A 25,261-nucleotide genomic window follows, 5' to 3' on the forward strand; every position below is an offset into this window, starting at 1 on the left:
CTAGTGCTCACGTCAAGAGGTATGAGACCTCTGACAAGTTTCTTAAGCCTGCAAACTAAGGGAGAAAAACTCAACCGTTGAGCATGTGCTCAGATTGTCTGAGTACTGCAATTGCTTGAATCGAGTGGGAGTTAATCTTCCAGATGAGAAAGTGATGGTTCTCCATAGTGACTGCCACCAAGCTATTGGAGCTACGTGATGAACTATAACATATCAGGGATAGACTTGATGGTCCTTGAGCAACTCGCGATGTTTAACACCGCAAAAGTAGAAATCAAGTAGGAGCATCAATTGTTGATGGTTAAAACACTAGTTTCAAGAAGGGCAAGGGAAATAAGGGATACTTCATGAGATGGCAAATCAGTTGCTGCTCTAGTGAAGAAACCCAAGGTTGAACCAAACCCGAGACTAAGTGCTTCTATAATGAGGGGAACGGTCGCTGAAGCAGAACTACCCTAGATACTTGGTAGATGAGAAGGCTGGCAAGGTCGAGAGAAGTATTTCGGATATACGTCATATTATTGTGTACTTTACTAGTACTCATAGTAGCACCAGGGTAATAAATACTGGTTCGGTTGCTAAGCGTTAGTAACTCGAAATAAAAGGCTGTGGAGACTAGCTAAAGGTGAGATGACGATATGTGTTGGAAGTGTTTCCAAGGTTGATGTGATCAAACATCGCACGCTCCCTCTACCATCGAGATTGGTGTTAAACCGAAATAATTGTTATTTGGTGTTTGCGTTGAGCATAGACATGATTGGATTATGTTTATCGCAACACGGTTATTCATTTAAGGAGAATAATGGTTACTCTATTTATTTGAATAATAGCTTCGATGGTCTTGCACCTAAAATGAATGGTTTATTGAATCTCGATCGTAGTGATACACATGTTCATGCCAAAAGATATAAGATAGTAATGATAGTACCACATACTTGTGGCACTGCCATTTGAGTCATGTTGGTATAAAACGCATGAAGAAGCTCCATGTTGATGGATCTTTGGTCTCACTCATTTTGAAAAGATTGAGACATGCGGACCATGTCTATTGGTAGATATGCATGAAGAAACTCCATGTAGATGGATCATTTGGACTCACTTGATTTTGAATCACTTGAGACATGCAAATCATACCACCTGGGCAAGATGACTAAAAGGCCTCATTTTCAGTAAGATGGAACAAGAAAGCAACTTGTTGGAAGTAATACATTTTGATGTGTGCAGTCCAATGAGTGCTGAGGCATGCAGTGGATATCGTTATGTTCTTACTTCACAGATGATTCAAGTAGATGCTGCGTATATTTACTTGATGAAACACAAGTCTGAATTATTGAAAGGTTCAAGTAATTTCAGAGTGAAGTTGAAGATCGTCGTGACAAGAGGATAAAATGTGTGTGATATGATTATAGAGATGAATATCCGAGTTACGAGTTTGGCACACAATTAAGACATTATGGAAATTGTTTCACGACTAATACCACCTGGACCACCATTGTGTGATGGTGTGTCCGAACATCACAACTGCACCTGCACCCTATTGGATATGGTGCATACCATGATGTCTCTTATCGAATTACCTCTATCGTTTATGGGTTAGGTATTAGAGACAATCGCACTCACTATAAATAGGGCACCACACAATTCCGTTGAGACGACACTGTATGAACTATGGTTTAGAAAAACCCTAAGCTGCCGTTTCTTAAAAGTTTGGGGCTGCGATGCTTATGTGAAAAGGTTTCAGGCCGATAAGCTCGAACCCAAAGCGGATAAATGCATCTTCATAGAATACCCAAAACAGTTGGGTATACCTCCTATTTCAGATCCGGAAGCAAAAGTGATTGTTTCTAGAAACGGGTCCTTTCTCAAGGAAAAGTTTCTCTCAAAAGAATTGAGTGGGAGGATGGTGGAGACTTGATGAGGTTATTGAACCATCACTTCAACTAGTGTGGACTAGGGCACAGGAAGTTGTTCCTGTGGCACCTACACCATTGAAGTGGAAGCTTATGATAGTGATCATGAAACTTCAGATCAAGTCACTACCAAACCTCATAGGTCGACAAGGATGCATACTACTTCAGAGTGGTATGTAATCCTGTCTTGGAAGTCATGTTGCTAGACAACAATGAACCTACAAGCTATGGAGATGCGATGGTGGGCTCGGATTTCGACGAATGGCTCGAGGCCATAAAATCCGAGAGAGGATCCATGTATAAAAACAAAGTATAGACTTTGGAAGAACTACTTGATGGTCGTAAGGCTGTTGGGTGTAGATGGTTTTTAAAAGGAAGATGGACAATGATGGTAAATGTCACCATTAAGAAAGCTCGACTTGTCGTTAAGATGTTTTCCGACAAGTTCAAAGGAGTTGACTACAATGAGACTTTCTCACTCGTAGCGATGCTAAGAGTCTGTTGGAATTATGTTAGCAGTTACTGCATTATTTATGAAATCTTGCAGATAGGATGTCAAAACATTGTTTCCTCGATGTTTTTCTTGAGGAAAGGTTGTATGTGATAAAACCAGAAGTTTTTTGACAATCCTGAAAGATGCTAACAAGTATGCGAAGCTCCAGCAATCATTCTAAGGACTGGAGTAAGCATCTCGGAGTTGGAATGTACGCTTTGATGAGATGATCAAAGATTTTGGGTTCATACAAAGTTTATGAGAAACTTGTATTTCCAAAGAAGTGAGTGGGAGCACTATAGAATTTCTGATGAGTATATGTTATTGACTATTGTTGATTAGAAATGATGTAGAGTTTCTGGAAAGCATATAGGGTTGTTTGAAAAGTGTTTTTCAATGGAAAACCTGGATTAAGCTACTTGAACATTGAGCATCAAGATCTATAAGGATAGATCAAAATCGTTTAATAGTGCTTTCAAATGAACACATACCATGACAGAATTTTGAAGGAGTTCAAAAATAGATCGGCAAAGAAGGAGTTCTTGGCTGTGTTATGACGTATGAGTATTGAGTAAAACTCAAGACCTGACCACGGCAGAATAGAGAGAAAGGACGAAGGTCATCCCCTATGCTTTAGACGTAGGCTCTAAAGTATGCTCTATTGTGTACCGTATCTGAAGTGTGCCAAGCCATGAGTCAGTCAAGGGGTACAAGTGTGATCTAGGAATGGATCACAGGACAACGGTCAAGGTTATCCTTAGTAACTAGTGGACTAAGGAATTTTCTCGTTTATGGAGGTGGTAAAAGAGTACGTCGTAAAGGGTTACGCCGATGCAATCTTTGACACTAATCTGGATGATTATGAGTAGTAAACCGGATTCGTATAGTAGAACAGTTATTTGGAATAGCTCCAAATAGAGCGTGGTAGCTGCATATAAAAGATGACATAGAGATTCGTAAAGCACACACGGATCTGAAAGGTTCAGAGCCATTGACTATAACATCTCTCACAAGCATAACATGATCAAACCCAGAACTCATTGAGTGTTAATCACATGGTAATGTGAACTAGATTATTGACTCTAGTAAACTCTTTGGGTGTTAGTGACATGGGGATGTGACCTTGAGTGTTAATCACATAGCGATGTGAGCTGGATTATTGACTCTAGTGCAAGTGGGAGACTGTTGGAAATATGCCCTAGAGGCAATAATAAATTAGTTATTATTATATTTCCTTGTTCATGATAATCGTTTATTATCCATGCTAGAATTGTATTGATAGGAAACTCAGATACATGTGTGGATACATAGACAACACCATGTCCCTAGTAAGCCTCTAGTTGACTAGCTCGTTGATCGATAGATGGTTATGGTTTCCTGACCATGGACATTGGATGTCGTTGATGATGGGAATACATCATTAGGAGAATGATGTGATGGACAAGACCCAATCCTAAGCCTAGCACAAGATCGTGTAGTTCATATGCTAAAGCTTTTCTAATGTCAAGTATCATTTCCTTAGACCATGAGATTGTGCAACTCCCGGATACCATAGGAATGCTTTGGGTGTACCAAACGTCACAACGTAACTGGGTGGCTATAAAGGTGCACTGCGGGTATCTCCGAAAGTGTCTGTTGGGTTGGCGCGAATCGAGACTGGGATTTGTCACTCCGTGTAATAAAGAGGTATCTCTGGGCCCACTCGATAGGAAATCATCATAATGTGCACAATGTGACCAAGGAGTTCATCACGAGATGATGTGTTACGGAACGAGTAAAGAGACTTGCCGGTAACGAGATTGAACGAGGTATCGGGATACCGACGATCGAATCTCGGGCAAGTATCGTACCGATAGACAAAGGGAATTGTATACCGGATTGACTGAATCCTTGACATCGTGGTTATCCAACATGGGTATCCAGATCCCGCTCTTGGTTATTGACCAGAGAGATGTCTCGGTCATGTCTGCATGGTTCCCGAACCCGTAGGGTCTACACACTTAAGGTTCAATGATGCTAGGGTTATTAGGAAGACTTGTATGTCATTACCAAATGTTGTTCGGAGTCCCTGATGAGATCCCGGACGTCACGAGGAGTTCCGGAATGGTCCGGAGGTAAAGATTTATATATGGAAAGTTGTTGTTTGGTTTTTCCGGTATTGTACCGGGAAGCTTCCAGAAGGTTCCGAGGATTCCGGAGGGGTCCGGAGGTCCGGAAAATGTTCCACCACGTCCAATACAATAGGATGGGCTGTAGGGGGCCTCGCTAGCCTTAATGGGCCAGGGGCACCAGCCCCCCCAAGGCCCATGCGCATGGGAGAGGGGAAACCCTAAGGGGGAGGGCCTGCACTTGACTTGGGAGGCACTCCTCCCCCCTTGGCCGCCGCCCCCAACCCTAGATGGGATCTAGGGGGGCCGGCCCCCCCTCTCCCCACCTATAAATAGTGTAGGGGTGGGAGGGCGGCCACACCCTTGCACCTGGCGCAGCTACTCCCCTCCAATACCTCTCCTCCTCCGCGTGAGCTTGGCGAAGCCCTGCCGGAGAAGTGCCACTCCATCACCACCACGCCATTGTGCTGCTGTTGGACTCTCTTCCTCAACCTCTCCCTCCTCCTTGATGGATCAAGGCGCGGGAGACGTCTCCGTTCCGTATGTGTGTTGAACGCGGAGGTGCCGTCCGTTCGGCACTTGGATCATCGGCGATTTGGATCACGACGAGTATGACTCCATCAACCCTATTCTCTTGAACGCTTCCGCTTAGTGATCTTCAAGGGTATGAAGATGCACTCCCTCTCTCTCATTGCTAGTATCTCCTAGATTGATCTTGGTGACACGTAGGAAAATTTTGAATTATTGCTACATTCCCCAACACTATTGATAAGAGCAAACCTATTAAAGAAACATGCATGAACATACCTGCTGTGCCATTGGAGTTTCGATTGGATCCTTCAATTTAAAAATAAGTTTGTATGAGTAAATACAGTGATACAAGAGCAAAGCCGTATGCATGATAGCAATGGAATCTTAAATTAGAACAGTTGTTCTTCAGGGTATAATAAGACGCAAGAATATAGTACTTAAAAATAGAAAATGAGCTCATAGACCTTACCACATTCTTGGTTCGGGACCAGTACAGAACAAGGCGTTCCCAGTCATTATCCAGTAAATGTGTCTCAGGAGAACATAAGGGAATCTGATGAGTTTCTTTGCCAGTGAAGTATGTTTTGTTCAGGTAATTCCGATACTGCCACCAAGCATTCTTGAAGATAGTAGAGGAATTAGCACAGGTTACCTCATCCTGAGTTTCCAAATCGGTTCTTCTCTATAGAGAAAAATGGGAAAACTTGTTGTATTATAACCATCATGGAGGTAGAATGTATAGGACAAAGCAAAGTAATTGCCATGAATAACATTACTTACACATAACATCTAGACAAACACCTGCAACTAGCATTTTCCTCCATCTTCAGTATAATATTTCCAAGATGGGAAGATACACACATAGGATTTAACAACATCAAATGCGATAGATGCTAAACTACGACTGGCTGGTTGTGCTTCCTCCACGGGAATAGGTGTTCTAATTGGTGGAGTTGGGGTTCGTCGTGGTAGTATTGGCCCTTTGGGTAGTGGAGCTGCCTTACTAACTGCTCTTGTTTGGGAGCTCTGTGGTGGGGATGGTGCTGTGTCAACAGGAACTGGGTTACTATCTACTGGGGTTGGGGTTAGATTGGGTGAAGCTAGTTCTCTGTCCATCGTAGTAGGGGTACAATTTGCGAGAGTCTGGGTTATGTGTGGTAGGGCTGGTTCTCGTGCATGTACAACCAGGGTGCTATCTCCACCAAGAGGTAGCACTGTTTTATTTGAAGACCGTGTTTTTACTCTGCTAGATACTGGCATCACCCGCTCCAATTCAAATGGCTGATAAACAGGAAACATAGTTGAATGTACATACATTATATGAGAGACAGATGCAATAGATAGTGTGGAAAAAAGGGGGAATGAAATAGTTGACATGTATATTGTTTAATTAAAATAGATAGCATGAAATAATTTCACATATATTGTGTTTATCTAAACCGGATAGCATAGCATAACATAATTCAAACATATGATGAATAACTAAACATGATGGCATGACATAATTCACATACAAGTTATCTAAGTAATCAGGATCACATGATTTAATTCACATATGTGATTTATATGCTAAGCAGAGGGCATCCGCATATATGATGTCTGAACTAAGAACTTGGTGTTTAATATTGTGTAAATGTTGTCTAAAGTATGCAATGCAAGACACCATATGTATGATATGAGCAGTATAACCATGCCAAGTTAGAGCATACACCTTGGTGGGGAAATAGGACTGGTCATCTGTCTCTGAATCCATCTCTGAGGAGCTATCGGGACCCAACAAGAGATCTGGTTCGACAGGTAGCACTGTCTGCTCCGAAGGCCTTGTTTTCACTCCAGATTTTTCCATCTCCCACCCAAATGGCTGATTCATAGGAAGAGTAGTTTAATGCACAAACATTGTCAACAAATGGAAATGTAAAGAACAAAAGGATGGGGAAGATATCATTCAAATATATGATGCAAGGTTAAACAGGATGGCATTGCACATTTCACATATATTATGGCTGGCTAAAAGACATGAGAATGCATAATTCCCATATATGATATAGAAACTAAACAGGTGGCATTACAGAACATGTCTAAACTAAGCAGATGACATATATGATGTCAAACGTAGGCACTGCAAGGCAACATATGCATGATATGACTAACATCATCATGTAAAGGTAGAGCAAACACCTTGGGGGTAAATAGGAGTGGTCAGCTACATCTGGATCCGCCTCAGAACATGTCGGGGATATACCCCGCGGTATGACCCGGCCGGACTTGGGGACTCAGTGATGACCCGCCCGGATCTCTCCACTCACTGATGACCCGACCAAGCTAGGTGACTCATTGGTGACCCAGCAGGCAGGTCAGAGGAGCAACAAGACCCGGAGGCCCAGAAGGCGGTTCATGGAAGGCCAGCTCATGTTATAGTGGGCCGGTTTAATATGAAAGGCATAAGGAATATTCCCTTGAAAAGGAAGCAAGAATAGGACTCCGCTTGTAATAGAGTAGTCCTAGTCCTACTAGGACTCCACATGTAACCCGGCCCTCCAACTTATATAAGGAGGGATAGGGCACCCCAAGAGGGACATGTTTTTCACAAGTTAGGTTTAGACAGACAAGTCAATGGCTCTCGAGATAGAGCACCCTTCTAATCATGATCATCACCATCAATATCAATGAAGCAGGCTGTAGGATTTTACCTCCACCGTGAGGGGCCGAACCTGGGTAAAAATCTCGTGTCTCTCGTCTTGCTCAACCCTTCTCAAGCTACTATGTATATGCGCTGGCCTCACGACTAAGTCCTCACACCAGGACATCTGCCATGACAAATCCACGACAGTTGGCACCCACCGTGGGGACTACACACAGTGGTGTTGAGTTCTTGAAGGGATCTCTCTGAAGGATTGAGAAGCTCGCAATTCATCAGATGAAGAAAAATTCAAGAAAGTAGGGTTGCATTATGTGTGCTGCCAAAAAGTGGTCGAGTTAATGATGCCGATGGGTGATCCAATTCAAAGCCAGATCAGTTTTTGGAGCTCTCGCACGTTGGCAAGACCAACTAGGTTTTTTATCAAGAGCCACCATGATTCGGGTACACTGACAAGTTCTCCCCCAATAACGGTTGTGCTACAGGGTCACATCAAAGTCCCGACGCAGAAGCATTACCTTGCGTTTCCTCAAACACTACAAAAAAAGACACATCCGTGACATTTTGGGCCGAACGAAATTTTTTTCTGTCATACATTTGACACTTCAATGACGATAATTGTGACAAAACCCGGTATCATCATAGATGTGGTGGGCTCCTACTTCTATGATAAAAAATCATGACAGAAAATGGGCTTTTCGTCCTGGGCGGGCCGGAGACGCAGCTGCATGACATTCTTTGGGCCGTCCATGACAGAAAAAACCATGGTAGAAGCAAGGGGAGGAAAATTTCGGGGAGTTCCCGGTTACGGTGGGAGGTCGGGGGCCGAGCGATGCACGTTTCTCTCGTACACGTACGCGTGTGTGTGCGAGGCGTTCGCTCTAACTGAACCCGAGCGAGGCGCTGGGCTCTAACTGAACCCGAGTGATTGCATAGCATGCTATGCGTTACTGAACCCGAGCGATCGATCGATGGATGTTAACTGAACCCGATTGAGCGATTCCTTCGCTACTGTTGCTAACTGAAGCCGATCGATGCTGCCTCTGGGATGAACAGTGAGTGTTGTGTGGGGGGGGTTGGATGAACAGTGAGCGGTGGCGTTGCCTCTGGACGAACAGGACCCCGTGTTGTGGTGGAGGGCTGGATGAACAGTAGACGGTGGAGGGGTGCCCGTGGAGGGGTGGTTGAACAGGACCCCGTGGTGTGGAGGGCTGGATGAACAGTAGACAGTGGAGGGGTGGTTGAACAGTAGCCGGTGGAGTAGCGCGCGGTGGAGGCTGGATGAACAGGAGCCCGTGGAGGCTGGAGGAGGTCGACGGTGGAGATGAACAGTATCTCGTGGAGTCCCGTTTGGCGGTACACCACACCCACCCGATGAACAGGACCCCCGTTTCGACCGTAGGATGTCCGTTTCGTCCGTTTTGCGGTACGACACACCCCTCCCGATCAATAGGACCCCTGTTTCGATCGTAGGATGTCTGTTTCGCCCGTTTTGCGGTAGGCCACTCCCCTCCCGATCAACAGGACCGCCGTTTCGACCGTAGGAGGTCCGTTTCCTCCGTTTGCGGTACGCCAGACCCCTCCCGATGAAGAGGACCCCGTTCAGGCCTCGTTTCCATTGCCTGTTCCATCCAAGCCCTCCCGATGAATACGACCACACATTCCGTTCCGACCCAGCCTGTTGGCTCCCACGCGTTCCATTGCCTCCCGATGAACACTACGCATTCCGTTGCCTCCGCATGAACACGACGCATTCCGTTGCCTCCCCATGAACACGACGACGACGATGTTTCTTCGTTCCAACCCAGCCATGTACATGAGCCCTCGCCGTACATATGCGCGAGTAGGCGTTTGAGACCCCGCCCGTATGTACACATACGTGGCCGTATTTTCTTTCTTGCACCCTGGCCGCTATACGTACGTGTACATGCTATGTGCGTGCCTCTACTACGACACGTACGCGCCTCTACTACAACACGTGCGTGCCTCTACATCCACCGGTATATATGTACGTACACGTTCGCGACCAGAATGACAACTCTACGTACGCTTCGACCAGGTGGGTCCCAACTGTCAGGCACTTCCTTGCCTGTGAAGATGTAGCTGGTGGGTCCCAGCAGTCAGTGGGGCGAATCGTTTTTTTGCACGCACTTCCTTGCGTGCGAAGATGTAGCTGGCGGGTCCCAGCAGTCAGGGGCAAACGTTCTTTTTGCAAAATACGGTGGCCCGTCCGGTGGGTCCCAATTGTCAGGTGGAGGAATAATTATTTTGCACGTAATAAGGAGGCACTTCCTTGCTGCGACCGTGGACCCAGCTGTCAGCCTCTCCACGTACAGTCCACGTTCGATGGAAGCCGTTCGTTGACCACGTTGACCACGCCGCGCCGAGAGCACCAGGGCGGTGGACGACGGCGAGGCTTAGGAAGGGGACGACGCGGAGCCGGGGAAGACGCGGCAGTGGATGCCCACGCGTAGAGGAGTACGAGGGTTCACTGGTTCGCTGCGGTGTGAGGCTGTCGTTCCTGCAAAATAACAGGGGGTGTGCATGAGTAGAGGGATGGCCTGGCCAGTGGTGGGAGTAGTAGGGGGCGGTGAGGCCTCCGCCGCATCGTAGCCGGCCACGGGAGGCAGGAGCACGAGGCATGACCGTCGCTGGTTTGGGCGGCTGGAGCAAGAAGACCAGAGGTTGAAAAAGCACTACGGCCGTTGGATGGACATCGTACGGTCACTAGAGCTAGAATCATGCATATTGACTAAGTTGACAAAGCCCTCCGCCCCCATCAACTTAGTAGGCCCACAAGTCAGCCTGCCACTATACTGGGTCCTATCTAACATGGGGAGTATTCATTTTTTGTGTGTGTAATAAGGAGGCACTTCCTTGCGTGCAAAGATATAGCTGGTGGGTCCGAGCTGTCAGCGGCGGTAACGTTTTTTTCGCGAAATACAGAGGCCCTTTTGATGGGCCCCTGATGTCAGGTGGAGGAATCATTATTTTGCGCGTAATAAGGAGGCATTTCCTTGCGTGCGGCCGTGGACCCAGCTGTCGGCCTCTCCACGTACAGTCCACTTCAGATGCATGTCGGTCATTGACCATGTTGACCAGGCCGCGCCGAGAGCACCAGGGCGGTGGACGATGGTGAGGCCTAGGAAGGGAACGACACGGAGGCAGGGAAGACTCGGCAGTTGTTTCCCACACGGAGGGGAGTACGACTGTACGAGGGTTTACTGGTTCCTCTGCCGTCGCTGGAGAATAACAGCAGGTGTGGGTGAGTAGAGGCATGGCTAGGCCAGCGATGGGAGTACAGTGGGGCAGTGAGGCCTGCGCGGCAGCACAGCCGGCCACGGGGAGGAGGGAGCAGGCAGTCCTGCTGGCGCTTGTTTGAGCGGCTAGAGCATGAAGAGCAGAGATTGAAGAAGCACGACGGTCGTTCGATGGACATCGTATGATCACTGGAGCTACAATCGTTCATATTGACTAAGCCCTCTGTCCCCGTCAACTTAGTAGGCCCACAAGTCAGCCTCCCACCATGGTGGGTCCCATCTAGCAGGGGGAGTATTCATTTTTCGGTGCGTAATAAGGAGGCACTAACGGTGGGTCTGAGCTGACAGCTGGGGGAACATTTTCTCGTGAAATACGGTGGTCCGTTCGTGGGTCCCAGCAGTCAGGGGCAAACGTTTTTTTCGCAAAATACGGTGGCCCGTCCGGTGGGTCCCAGCAGTCAGGGGGAAACGTTTTTTCCGCGAAATACTGGTGGCCCGTCCGGTGGGTCCCTGCTGTCAGGTGGAGGAATAATTATTTTGTGCGTAATAAGGAGACACTTCCTTGCGGCTGCCGTGGACCCAGCTGTCAGCCTCTCCACGTACAGTACTCTTCTGATGGAAGTCGGTTGTTGACCACATTGACCACGCCGTGCCGAGAGCACCACGGCGGTGGACGACGGCGATGCCTAGGAAGGGGACGACGCGGAGCCGGGGAAGACGAGGCAGTGGATGCCCACGCGGAGAGGAATACGAGGGTTCACTGGTTCGGTGGCGGTGTGAGGTTGCCGTCGCCGTAGAATAACAGGGGGAGTGGGTGAGTAGATGGATGGCCTAGCCAGCGGTTGGAGTAGTATGGGGACGATGAGGCCTCCGCGGCAGCACAGCCTGCCACGGGAGGCAGGAGCATGCGGCACGACCGGCGCTGCTTTGGGCGGCTGGGGCAAGAAGACCAGAGGTTGAAGAAGCACTATGGTCGTTGGATGGACATCGTTGACCATGCCGCGCCGAGAGCACCAGGGCGGTGGACGACGGCGAGGCCTACGAAGGGAATGACACGGAGCCGGGGAAGACACGGCAGTGGCTGCCCATGCAGTGGAGAGTACGAGGGTTGACTGGTTCGGCTGCCGTCGCTGCAAAATAACAGGAGGTGTGGGTGAGTAGAGGGATAGACAGGCCAGGGATGTGAGTATGATGGGGCCGTGAGGCCTACCCGGCAGCACTTCCAGCCACGGGAGGCGGGAGCAGGCGGTTCCGACGGTGCTGGTTTGGGCGGCTGGGGCAGGAAGATCAGAGACTGAAGAAGCACAATTGCCGTTAGATTGACATCTAACGGTCTGACGCTGGTAGAGTCGATTGTTGACTAAGTTTCTTTTTTGAGAAACCTTGTGTACGCATGAACTTAGTAGGCCCACAAGTCAGCCTCCAAATCTGTGGCAGACAACATAAAGCCCATTTTCTATTTTTTATAATTTGTAGCCCATTTGCTAATTCTTAAGTAATTTATTACAGCCCATTTTCTGCCCAAGACCACGGTCAAAAAGTTCAACCTTATTTTGCATATTTCGGTGGAGTCCGAACTATTGTAATCCTGAAATGATAAACATTTCTTTAAGAACATATTGATTTGCCAAAGAAATCGTTTTGTTTTTGTAAGCAAATAAGACGTGGGACAATTGAGTTGGTTTAAGGAAAACCAGTGGTAATAAAATCAACACTGGGTGGGAAAAACAAAAAAAATAAGGATGTAAATATGAAAAGGGAATTTTATGTGTTTTCAATATAATGATACGTGTATATGAACTAGTAAAACTATAGGTAGAGATTAGAAAATGGATGTAGGACATGCGTTTCAAGAGGATAATAGAACTGGGCTGTGTGTTTGATTCAGTAAAAAAACTGCATGCGGATGTTGTAAGACAAAATATAACTAACGCTCGCGGGCCAGAGGCCAGTAGATACGTGCTGGATCTTTGTGACTCATTGTCGTCATGGGCTGGGCCAGTTAAAAAACAAAACCAACCCTGGGCAGTCTACAGCCCAGTTGAAACTTGCTCGACCTGAAAAAACAATATACGTGCTCAATAAACGAGAGAATTCTGCAAGTACAGACTGATAACTAGGATGCAGCACGGATATTGTTTTTTTATCGTTATAATAAGTGCATGCACTTGTTTCGAAAAAAATTGGAGAACTGGGAATTCGAATGGCGGGTGCTTATGCTACCCATCAAATAAAAATCAGGTGCCTGAAAATTCGTTTCGAAACAAATGATTCAGCTTTATATCCACGTCGACCCTCGGCATGATGGTTGGAAGCAAATGCAAGTTCATACCAAAAGATCGTTAACAAAAATACCAGTTGGTGAACGACAAGGTAGTACAACTACCAATACCAAACTAACTAATAATCTTTTTACTCCTAGCCCTAGTGTTCATCTGGTAGAAAATCTTGCAGAGGACCAACTCCCGCTCCTTCTCTTGCTCCAGGTCCCCAAGGTGGTTGAAATGCCCTCGATGCGGCTATATTTCCCACGTGTCGAAGCACGACTTAGATGCATAACCGCATTGAAAGCAATGTCACAAGTGAGGTAATCTTCGCAAACAACCCATGTAATACAATAAGGGAAAAGATACATAGTTGGCTTACAATCGCCACTTCACACAAATACATGAATAAAGCATTACATCAACCAGATACAATCAAGGTCCGACTACGGAACCAAAATAAAAGAAGACTACCTCAAATGCTACACAGGTCCCCAATCGACCCAACTGGGCTCCACTACTGATCAACTGGAAAACGGAACGACATAAAGAACATGATCTTCATAGAGCTCCTCCTTGAGCTTGGTTGTGTCATCTGCACGGTTCAACGGCACCTGCAAGCTAGTTTTGGAAGTATCTGTGATTCACGGGGACTCAACAATCTCACACCCTCGCGATCAAGACTATTTAAGCTTATAGGTAGGGTAAAAGGTATGAGGTGGAGCTGCAGCAAGCGACTAGCATATATGGTGGCTAACATATACGCAAAAGAGAGCGAGAAGAGAAGGCAAAGAACATTCGAGAAATCTATGATCAAAAGTGATCCTAGAACAACCTACATCAAGCATTACTCCAACACCGTGTTCACTTCCCGGACTCCGCCAAGAAGAGACCATCACGGTTACACACGCGGTTGATGTGTTTTAATTAAGGTCATCTTCAGGTTTTCTACAACTGGACATTAACAAATTCCCATCTGCCCATAACCACGGGTACGGCTTTCGAAAGTACAAATCCCCGCAGGGGTGTCCCAACTTAGCCCATCACAAGCTCTCACTGTCAACGAGGGGTATTCCTTCTCCCAAGACAATCCGATCAGGCTCGACATCTAGGTTACAAGACATCCTCGACAATGGTAAAACAAGTCCAGCAAAGCCACCCGAATGTGCCGACAAATCCCGATAGGAGCTGCACATATCTCGTTCTTAGGGCACACCAGATTGTCCAAACTTCCGGTAGGCCAGCCCAGAGTTGCCCCTGGTGGCCACCGGCGGCTGACAGTTTGGACCAACAATCAGAGGAGCACTGGCCCGGGGGGTTAAAATAGTGATGACCCTTCAGTCTGCAGAACCCAAGGGAAATAAAAGGCTAGGTGGAAAATGGTAAAACCAAGGTTGGGCATTGCTAGAGGAGTTTTATTCAAGGCGAACTGTGAAGGGGTTCCCATTATAACCCAACCGCGTAAGGAACGCAAAATCTGGGAACATAACACCGATATGACGGAAACTAGGGCGGCAAGAGTGGAACCAAACACCAGGCATAAGGCCGAGCCTTCCACCCTGTACCAAGTATATATATGCGTTAATTAAATAAGAGATATTGTGATATCCCAACAAAATATCCATGTTCCAACAAGGAACAAACTTCAATCTTCACCTGCAACTAACAACGCTACAAGAGGGGCTGAGCAAAGCGGTAACATAGCCAAACAATGGTTGGCTAGGACAAGGTGGGTTAGAGGCGTGGTTTAACAATATGGGAGGCATGATAAGCAAGTGGTAGGTATCGCAGCATAGGCATAGCAAAAGAGCGAGCAACTAGCAAGCAAAGATAGAAGTGATTTCGAGGGTATGGTCATCTTGCCTGAAATCCTGCAAGGAAGAAGAACGAGTCCATGAGGAAGACAAACGGGCGTAGACGAACGAATCCTCACAAACGCGATGTTATCGGAACCAACCCGAAGAAGCAACACCGGAAAGAAAGCAAACAACATAGTAAACAACCACCACATAAGCATGGCAAGATGCACAATCGAGTATGATGCATGTCCGGTTTGAAGATGCATGGCATGGCAAAGTGCGCAAACAACCCTACAAATTAAGTGGAGCTCAATATGCAACTCCGTTGCATATTGACGAAACACCAAATTCAAGTTATTTAGTTCGATCTCGTTTATGTAGCCAACAATATTAAAAGTTGTTAGCATGGCAAGAGGTGAAGCAAAACAAAACTACCTATCTAGGCAAGTTTAAATGAGGCCGGAACAACAAACAACAAGTCCGGAAACTCCTCATGTGCATATTTTAAGGTTTGGTACTGTTCTGCCCTAAACATAATTTTAGAGTTTTTAAACATGCTAGATTAGCGCATCATGTTAAACTAGGCATTTTTCTACCCCATTTACATATAAAGTTTATTAAATTCCGAGTTACGGTTATTTAGTTATGAATTAAAGCATTTTAGCATGACATAAGAGCAAATTTAAACAAACAACATTTTAAACATTTTGAACATGGATGAAAATGACATATTATGAAACTAGACACAATTTTAAGCAAGTTTCATATATTAAGTTTTTACATATGATGCATAGTTTGTGAGTTATTAAATGAATGAAGTATGAGGGCTTTTCTGCAAAACTGCCAACTCTCGATAATTAGCTAAATTCGCAGACGCTGAAAAAAAATCCACTGGGCCGAAAATGAACTGGCCCAGTAGTAAGAGAAAAAAAGGAGGGGGCGCTTGGGGTGGCCTCACCCATGGGCTTCGGCCCAGTTCGTGAAAGAGGCAGGCTGGAAGTGGGGCTGGAGGAGATCGAGGCCTGATCCGTGCGGCGCGGTCAACGCAAGGCAAGCGGAGGCGCAGGCTACGTTCGTTCTCTGCTCGACAAAGACTAAGCAGCGGCGATGGTAGGGATGCAGCGGCTGCTCCATCCGGTGAGATGCAGGTGAGGAAGGCAAGGTGGCGCGGGGCAGACGTGGATATGGTCGACAATGGGGTCAAGGAAGCTTCGGGCGGCAGCGGTGCTTCGCGCCACCAGATCCGGCGGGGTTCCAGTCAATAGGGGAGGTAGCGGCGCTTGACGCTCGACCTGCAGGGAAGCAGAGGGACTTGGCGCGGCGGCTGAGGCAGGGATTGTCGGCGGCGGACTTGACTGCGATCTCGGCGACGCCAGCTGATCCGGGGCGGCGGTCACGGATGACGGCGAGGAACCTGACCGGCGGCGGACTTCCAGTTCCCTGGTGCTGGCGGGCCGTCCTGCGAGAGCAAGCAGGGAGAGATCGGGAGATCTTAAGAGCGAGGCAAACAGGAGGAGAAAGTAGAAGGAAAAATAAAAGGAGGCAGGGAGAAGAAAATGAAGGAGAGGGCGATGGGATCCTAGTGGCGATAAGTGGCGAGCGATGGTTGGGGATGGATGGATCCCGAGGGGGATTTGGTGAGCGGCGGCGGCGATGAGTGGATAGGGAAGGATCCCTAGAAAATAGGGTTTGGTCTAGAAATGCATTGGCTATGTATATAGTAGGTGGCTAGGGTAAGACTATATCGTCCCTCCGATCGTAATCGGACGGTCGAGAATAAAATGCTTTGGGAGACCAAACAAAGAATCGGAGATGTTTTGTAGATGTTTGGGGATGATCCGGACCCAACGGTGACGACTGTCCGGGTCGGGTCCGGGACAACTTTCGAACACGCGCGAAGGGTTCGATGCACTGTGCAGAGAGGGTTAGACAGACAAGGTCTAGTGTGCGGACTGAGAGGAGAGGGGGGGAATGCAACCCGGCAACCATTTCCGGAGACCGAAAACGTCCGACGTTAGGCCGGCTATACTGCCACTATAGTTATTCGTTGGGGCGTCAAACGGACTCCAAATGTGATGAAACTTGACAGGCGGCCTATCTACACTATAATAAGACCACGCGCCAACTTTCATCCCATTCCGAGAACATTTTTCGGTCACTTATAAAATACTACTTCGGACATGCCGCGGGCGCAAGTGTGTCTGGGCTCAGAACGGACAACGGACGGAACTGGGGGAACCCGGATGGATGCAAGTTTTGAAAACATGATGATGCAATGCGGATGATGACATGACAAGATGCAACACGCAAGCAAATGACAAGGCAACAACAACGAATCACTGGAAGACACCTGGCACATCGGATCTCGGGGCGTCACAACACTCCACCACTACGAGAGGATCTCGTCCCGAGATCTAGAATGACACCGAAGGGAAAACGGAAGGAAAAGAGAAGAGGTAAAACTAAGTTTCTTCTTTGACAAACGAGTGAAACCAAAGAACCTTGAGAAGTTGAGCAAATTGAAAGTAAGAATGCAACGATGTAGAACAAAGTTGAAAGCACTCCGGTAGGGAAGAGTTTCAAGGAATAACAAATTCGGACAACACACCATTTGAAACGGAAGGCAAAAACTTGATAAAATGAAAAGAACTTGAGAAAAAGGGCACAACACTCCGGTTAAACGGATAAGCATGAAAATAACAAGGTCCTGACAAACAAGAAGATGAGTTGAATAGAGCAACTTCACAAAGCCTCCGGGAGAAATATAAGAATGGACCCAAAAGAACAGAGAAGAAGGCAACAAGTTCTGCCTGAAATGAATTTGAGAGAGCATCCTTAAAAGAAGGATTGAACGAAGTTGTTGGGAAATCAACAATGGAAAGACCAAGGTTGTAGTGGGCTTATGGAGAACATCTCAAAACTATGAGGTGAAATTCTGCCACTAACGGGAAAAACAATAGATTGTACTGATATGAACAAGGAGATGAGAAGCTTATTTCACCGGAAGGATAAATGAAGAACTTGGTTCATATATAAGCACCCCAAAAGTAACAATCCTTTAGGGAAAAATTCAGGTGAAATATAACCCAAGATCACCTCAACGAAGAGGTTGATGGATTTACAATACCTCATTCTTAACAACATGTGAATCATGAGACATGAACTCAAATTATCAAGAATGACATAATACCACCTCGAATGATACGGTTGAAAGAATTGCAATTTAAATTGCAAGATACAGAATACTTGAGCTTCTCTAAAAAGAATCTCAATGAACACTTCGAGAATGAATTAATTCATAGATGAACCAACATGTAGAACCTTCCTGAAGAACTCCGGTAAACAAAAGAATGATCAAACGGAAAGAAAGATGAGAAGAGTCAGGTTGAAGCCTTGCAATGATTAGATGAAGCTTAGCAACGAGATAAAGAGAAACCTTGGAACTCCGAAAAAGAAAAATGAAACAAATGAAGATGAGAATTTGTTGAGCCTCCGGAACAGGAAATTAATCATTTGGCTCAAACAAAAATAAGAATTACGTTATGCATATCCTTCATCGATTTAAGTTGATGACAAGCAACGGATTGCAAACAACTTATTCCCGTTGGAAGGATTTATAGAGATATGGCGCAAACTTGAGAAAGTCTTCAATGATCCACCGGTAGAATTTGAAAAGCACGAATGCATTGATATGATAAACGAAGGAAGAAAATCTTGGAAGAACCACCGTAAGAATTAAAAACGATCAAGGAAAATAGCGAAACACCGAGAAGAATTAGCACATGAACGAAGATGCTTGAGGGGATTTAGATACAAGTGAACGAAAAGATCACGAGCTGATTAGAGAAAACTTGAACGATGCACCGGTAAGGTTTGGAGAACAATAGTTGAAAGATGGGAATGAACAAATCTTCTGAAATGATGGGCTTCGGAGAATCAAACTGAAAAGAATCTTGAATTGCTCCGGATAGGTGGAAAGAATTCTCACAATCAAAAACAATTATGAGGGGATGGCATCAAGCTAGAATCACGAATCTTCGAGAGGATGGACAAGATTGAGAGAAAAAAAATCTTATTCGGTCTTCAAATTCGAGAATAACGACGAGAAACACCACTATGAAATGTTGAGATACTCCGGAATGGATATTAGAAAGGTTGAACCAACGATGAAAGAATTTGACAGATCTTGGAGACAGGCATTTGACTGATGATAACTCATTCTTACGTCAAACTTGGAAAAGAATTTGAGAAGCTCCGGGAAAATTAGAAGAGTTAGGTAAGATCCTGGAAAAAGACCTGTGGGTTAGGGCCCACTCAAAAGATACACCATTGAACAATTTAAAAGAGAGATTGTGCCAGTTGGATTAAATGGCTTGAATGAGATAACAACCTCGAGATAACTCAAATGGCTCGAGAATGTAACCGTGAGTCTTCTGAGATATCTTCAGCACTCCGGAACAATTGAATAACGAGAAGTGGATGATTAAGAAGAGCACCGGCATGAGAAAACACTTGAAATGACGAAAAGAATATGCTCAACACCAAAGCTTGAATTGAATCCACCGGAGAAGAAAGAGAACGAAGAATGATGAACTAGTAGAACATCTTCATGAGAAACACCGGATAAGAACATTGAAAGAAAAGAATGGAGAGACTTCCCATCAATAAAAGGATACTTGAATAAGAAATCTGAGTCCTTGAAGAAAAAGGGTGGGAGGGTGGGAAAACAAAAACAATTTGGGAACGGATGAAATAAACACCGTTGAGAATACTTAGAGTTGATCTTGCGAATGTTGACAAGATTGGATCCACCTGAAGAGGAGCACATCGGTTGAAAAGAAATTGAAATGACAAACTCGATGATCGAGAGGGATTAGTATTCACATATGAACATGAGAACACCGCTTAGGAAAGGTATGGAATCAACACTTGACTTCGAAGCAACTCGAATACCATAACAAAACAAAACAAAGGATTGGCTTGCAAAATAAGCTGGAACAAACATATGATAGAGATTTCGTCCGAAGTTTTCGTGGTGGGGCCTACACAGGCTCGATCGTACAGCACCATCATGTACAAGGCAGTGCACATGGCATACGAAGCATCCCCGAGTCGGCATAGCCAAGGAGTCTTTAAGACACAACGAGACCACTGTAAAACCAACCGTGGATAGGCAGACCACTAGACGTCGAACCCCAATTTCATATCATACATCTGTCGGAAAGATATCCTAAGAGCTACTTGAATTCCCACTTATAAACTCCCGAAATTTTCTGGTTATGCAATTAGGTGTTGGGGATACAGGGGAAGCATAATATCTCACCCAAAACTAACAAATCCTACATCCAGCTGTATCCATCCTTCAACACATAACCAAGAAACCTTCGAAAATCGTTTACCTCAACCTTCGAAAAGCATCCGTTATACGAGTTATGGAAATACTCCCGAACTCCCGCCCCAGTACTGGGTGGCGTCGAGGTTATCTCACCAACAACTGCATAAAAGATATTTTCGATGTCGGCGAAACTAAACTCAGGTATTCTAGAACTGCAACGATAAAATTGTGACGACAACACCTCAGAGCTCAACTCCCCGGGACACTGCCACAACCCCTAAATGTCCGGAGGCACCAAGAACAATGTTCTCGTCACAAAACCATCGAAATGATTCCAAAATACCCGCGTGATCCTAAAAAAATTAGTGAAATTTGATAAGAGAAGAGTCAAAACTCTACGTCAGGATGCCTCACCAGAGCGACGAAGAGACTGAGGAGTAAAAAGAAATCCTAACTCTCCGATATATATAATTCCTAAATGACTCAAAACATTTTTCTAGACTCAATAACGCTAGCGATTCGATCAAGCAGGGGGCTCCTAAGGTCGGGGAAGGCTCTTATTACCAACTTGAAACGCCCTCGATGCGGCTATCTCTCCCACGTGTCGAAGCACGACTTAGAGGCATAACCGCATTGAAAGCAATGTCGCAAGTGAGGTAATCTTCGCAAACAACCCATGTAATACAATAAGGGAAAAGATACATAGTTGGCTTACAATCGCCACTTCACACAAATACATGAATAAAGCATTACATCAACTAGACACAATCAAGGTCCGACTACGGAACCAAAATAAAACAAGACTGCCTCAAATGCTACACAGGTCCCCGATCAACCCAACTGGGCTCCACTACTGATCAACTGGAAAATGGAACAACATAAAGAACACGATCTTCATAGAGCTCCTCCTTGAGCTTGGTTGCGTCATCTGCACGGTTCAACGGCACCTGCAAGCTAGTTTTGGAAGTATCTGTGAGTCACGGGGACTCAGCAATCTCACACCCTCGCGATCAAGACTATTTAAGCATATAGGTAGGGTAAAAGGTATGAGGTGGAGCTGCAGCAAGCGACTAGCATATATGGTGGCTAACATATACGCAAAAGAGAGCGAGAAGAGAAGGCAAAGCACGTTCGAGAAATCTATGATCAAAAGTGATCCAAGAACAACCTACGTCAAGCATTACTCCAACACCGTGTTCACTTCCCGGACTCCGCCGAGAAGAGACCATCACGATTACACACGCAGTTGATGTGTTTTAATTAAGGTCATCTTCAGGTTTTCTACAACCGGACATTAACAAATTCCCATCTGCCCATAACCGTGGGCACGGCTTTCGAAAGTTCAAATCCCTGCAGGGGTGTCCCAACTTAGCCCATCACAAGCTCTCATGGTCAATGAAGGGTATTCCTTCTCCCAAGAGAATCCGATCAGGCTTGGATCCAGGTTACAAGACATCCTCGACAATGGTAAAACAAGTCCAGCAAAGCCACCTGAGTGTGCTGACAAATCCCGATAGGAGCTGCACATATATCGTTCTCAGGGCACACCGGATTGTCCAAACTTTCGGTAGGCCAGCCCATAGTTGCCCCTGGTGGCCACCGGCGGCTGACAATTTGGACCAACACTCAGAGGAGCACTGGCCCGGGGGTTAAAATAATGATGACCCTTGAGTCTGTAGAACCCAAGGGAAAGAAAAGGCTCGGTGGCAAATGGTAAAACAAAGGTTGGGCATTGCTGGAGGAGTTTTATTCAAGGCGAACTGTCAAGGGGTTCCCATTATAACCCAACCGCGTAAGGAACGCAAAATCCGGGAACATGACACCGATATGACGGAAACTAGGGCGGCAAGAGTGGAACAAAACACCAGGCATAAGGCCGAGCCTTCCATCCTTTACCAAGTATATAGATGCATTAATTAAATAAGAGATATTGTGATATCCCAACAAAATATCCATGTTCCAACAAGGAACAAACTTCAATCTTCACCTGCAACTAACAACGCTACAAGAGGGGCCGAGCAAAGCGGTAACATAGCCAAACAACGGTTTGCTAGGAGAAGGTGGGTTAGAGGCTTGGTTTAACAATATGGGAGGCATGATAAGCAAGTGGTAGGTATCGCAGCATAGGCATAGCAAAAGAGCGAGAAACTAGCAAGCAAAGATAGAAGTGATTTCGAGGGTATGGTCATCTTGCCTGAAATCCTGCAAGGAAGAAGAACGAGTCCATGAGGAAGACAAACGGGCGTAGACGAACGAATCCTCACAAACGCGATGTTATCGGAACCAACCCGAAGAAGCAACACCGGAAAGAAAGCAAACAACATAGTAAACAACCACCACATAAGCATGGCAAGATGCACAATCGAGTATGATGCATGTCCGGTTTGAAGATGCATGGCATGGCAAAGTGCGCAAACAACCCTACAAATTAAGTGGAGCTCAATATGCAACTCCGTTGCATATTGACGAAACACCAAATTCAAGTTATTTAGTTCGATCTCGTTTATGTACCCAACAATATTAAATGTTGTTAGCATGGCAAGAGGTGAAGCAAAACAAAACTACCTATCTAGGCAAGTTTAAATGAGGCTGGAACAACAAACAACAAGTCTAGAAACTCCTCATGTGCATATTTTAAGGTTTGGTATTGTTCTGCCCTAAACATAATTTTAGAGTTGTTACATGATAGATGAGTGCATCATGTTAAACTAGGCATTTTTCTACCCCATTTACATATAAAGTTTATTAAATTCCGAGTTACGGTTATTTAGTTATGAATTAAAGCATTTTAGCATGACATAAGAGAAAATTCAAACAAACAGCATTTTAAACATTTTGAACATGGATGAAAATGACATATTATGAAACTAGACACAATTTTAAGCAAGTTTCATATATTAAGTTTTTGCATATGATGCATAGTTTGTTCGTTATTAAATTAATGAAGTATGAGGGCTTTTCTGCAAAACTGCCAACTTTGGATAATTAGCTAAATTCGCAGACGCTGAAAAAAACATCCACTGTGCCGAAACTGAACTGGCCCAGCAGTAAGAGAAAAAAAGGAGGGGTCGCTTGGGGTGGCCTCACCCATGGGCTTCGGCCTAGTTCGTGAAAGAGGCAGGCTAGAACTGGGCCTGGAGGAGATCGAGGCATGGTCTGTGCGGCGTGGTCAACACAAGGCAAGTGGAGGCGCAGGCTACGTTCGTTCTCTGCTCAACAGAGACTAAGCAGCAGCGACGGTAGGGATGCAACGGCTGCTCCATCCGGCGAGATGCAAGTGAGGAAGGCAAGGTGGCGCAGGGCAGATGCGGATCTGGTCGACGACGGGGTCAAGGAAGCTTCGAGCGGCAGCGGTGCTTCGCGCCACCGGATCCGGCGGGGTTCCAGTCAATAGGGGAGGCAGCGGCGCTTGATGCTCGACCTGCAGGGAAGCAGAGGGACTTGGCGCGGCGGCTGAGGCAGGGCTTGTCGGCGGCTGACTTGACGGCGATCCTGGCGACGCCAGCTGATCCGGGGCGGCGGTCGCAGATGACGGCGAGGAACTTGACCGGCGGCGGACTTCCAGTTCCCTGGTGCTGGCGGGCCGTCCTGCGAGAGCAAGCAGGGAGAGATCGGGAGATCTTAAGAGCGAGGCAAACAGGAGGAGAAAGTAGAAGGAAAAATAAAAGGAGGCAGGGAGAAGAAAATGAAGGAGAGGGCGATGGGATCCTAGTGGCGATAGGTGGCGAGCGATGGTTGGGGATGGATGGATCCCGAGGGGGATTTGGTGAGCGGCGGCGGCGATGAGTGGATAGGGAAGGATCCCTAGAAAATAGGGTTTGGTCTAGAAATGCATTGGCTATGTATATAGTAGGTGGCTAGGGTAAGACTATATCGTCCCTCCGATCGTAATCGGACGGTCGAGAATAAAATGCTTTGGGAGACCAAACAAAGAATCGGAGATGTTTTGTAGATGTTTAGGGATGATCCGGACCCAACGGTGACGACTGTCCGGGTCGGGTCCGGGACAACTTTCGAACGCGCGCGAAGGGTTTGATGCACTGTGCAGAGAGGGTTAGACGGACAAGGTCTAGTGTGCGGACTGAGAGGAGAGAGGGGGAATGCAACCCGGCAACCATTTCCGGAGACCAAAAACGTCCGACGTTAGGCCGGCTATACTGCCACAATAGTTATTCGTTGGGGCGTCAAACGGACTCCAAATGTGATGAAACTTGACAGGCGGCCTATCTACACTATAATAAGACCACGCGCCAACTTTCATACCATTCCGAGAACATTTTTCGGCCACTTATAAAATACTACTTTGGACATGCCGCAGGCGCGTGCAAGTGTGTCTGGGCTCAGAACGGACAACGGACGAAACTGGGGGAACCCGGACGGATGAAAGTTTTGAAAACATGATGATGCAATGCGGATGATGACATGGCAAGATGCGACATGCAAGCAAATGACAAGGCAACAACAACGAATCACTGGAAGACACCTGGCACATCAGATCTCGGGGTGTCACAGTGGTACTGGTGCATCACCCAGTTGGTCCTCTGCTGGTCGAAGTTCTTGTTGGTGTGGAGCACCAGAACCTTTTTTGCTACCCGTCTGCCGGCCGTTGACCATCACTGGCAAGGTATTGCCGGTCTTGTGCCACATCGCGTGCATGCCGCACTCCGACTTTATCTTGTGACACGTCCACGTGACCCTTTTGAATGCCCTGGAATTGCGCTGGAAGAAATGCTTCCTTAGGCCACTCAGTGTGATACCTGCAGTATTGTGGAATACATGTTTAAGTGTACCTAGTTGGCATTTTCATAACATCTTTGGCATGTGCAGTCACTTGTTTCACTTTTTATTAACTGTCAAATTGTAATTGCTTCACCAGGTCTGCGTCTAAAAAGAAAAATAGAGCTATAAAAAAGTAATATGTTT

General features: G+C 46.2%; 1 pseudogene; it reads right to left on the reverse strand.

Annotated features, from left to right (window-relative positions):
* LOC119357902 overlaps nucleotides 1-24,615 on the reverse strand; it is a 47,995-nt pseudogene extending 23,380 nt beyond the window's left edge.
* Between the last annotated feature and the right edge of the window lie 646 nt (nucleotides 24,616-25,261).

This window comes from Triticum dicoccoides, chromosome 2A, assembly GCF_002162155.2.
Source record: "Triticum dicoccoides isolate Atlit2015 ecotype Zavitan chromosome 2A, WEW_v2.0, whole genome shotgun sequence".
Taxonomy (NCBI): domain Eukaryota; kingdom Viridiplantae; phylum Streptophyta; class Magnoliopsida; order Poales; family Poaceae; genus Triticum; species Triticum dicoccoides.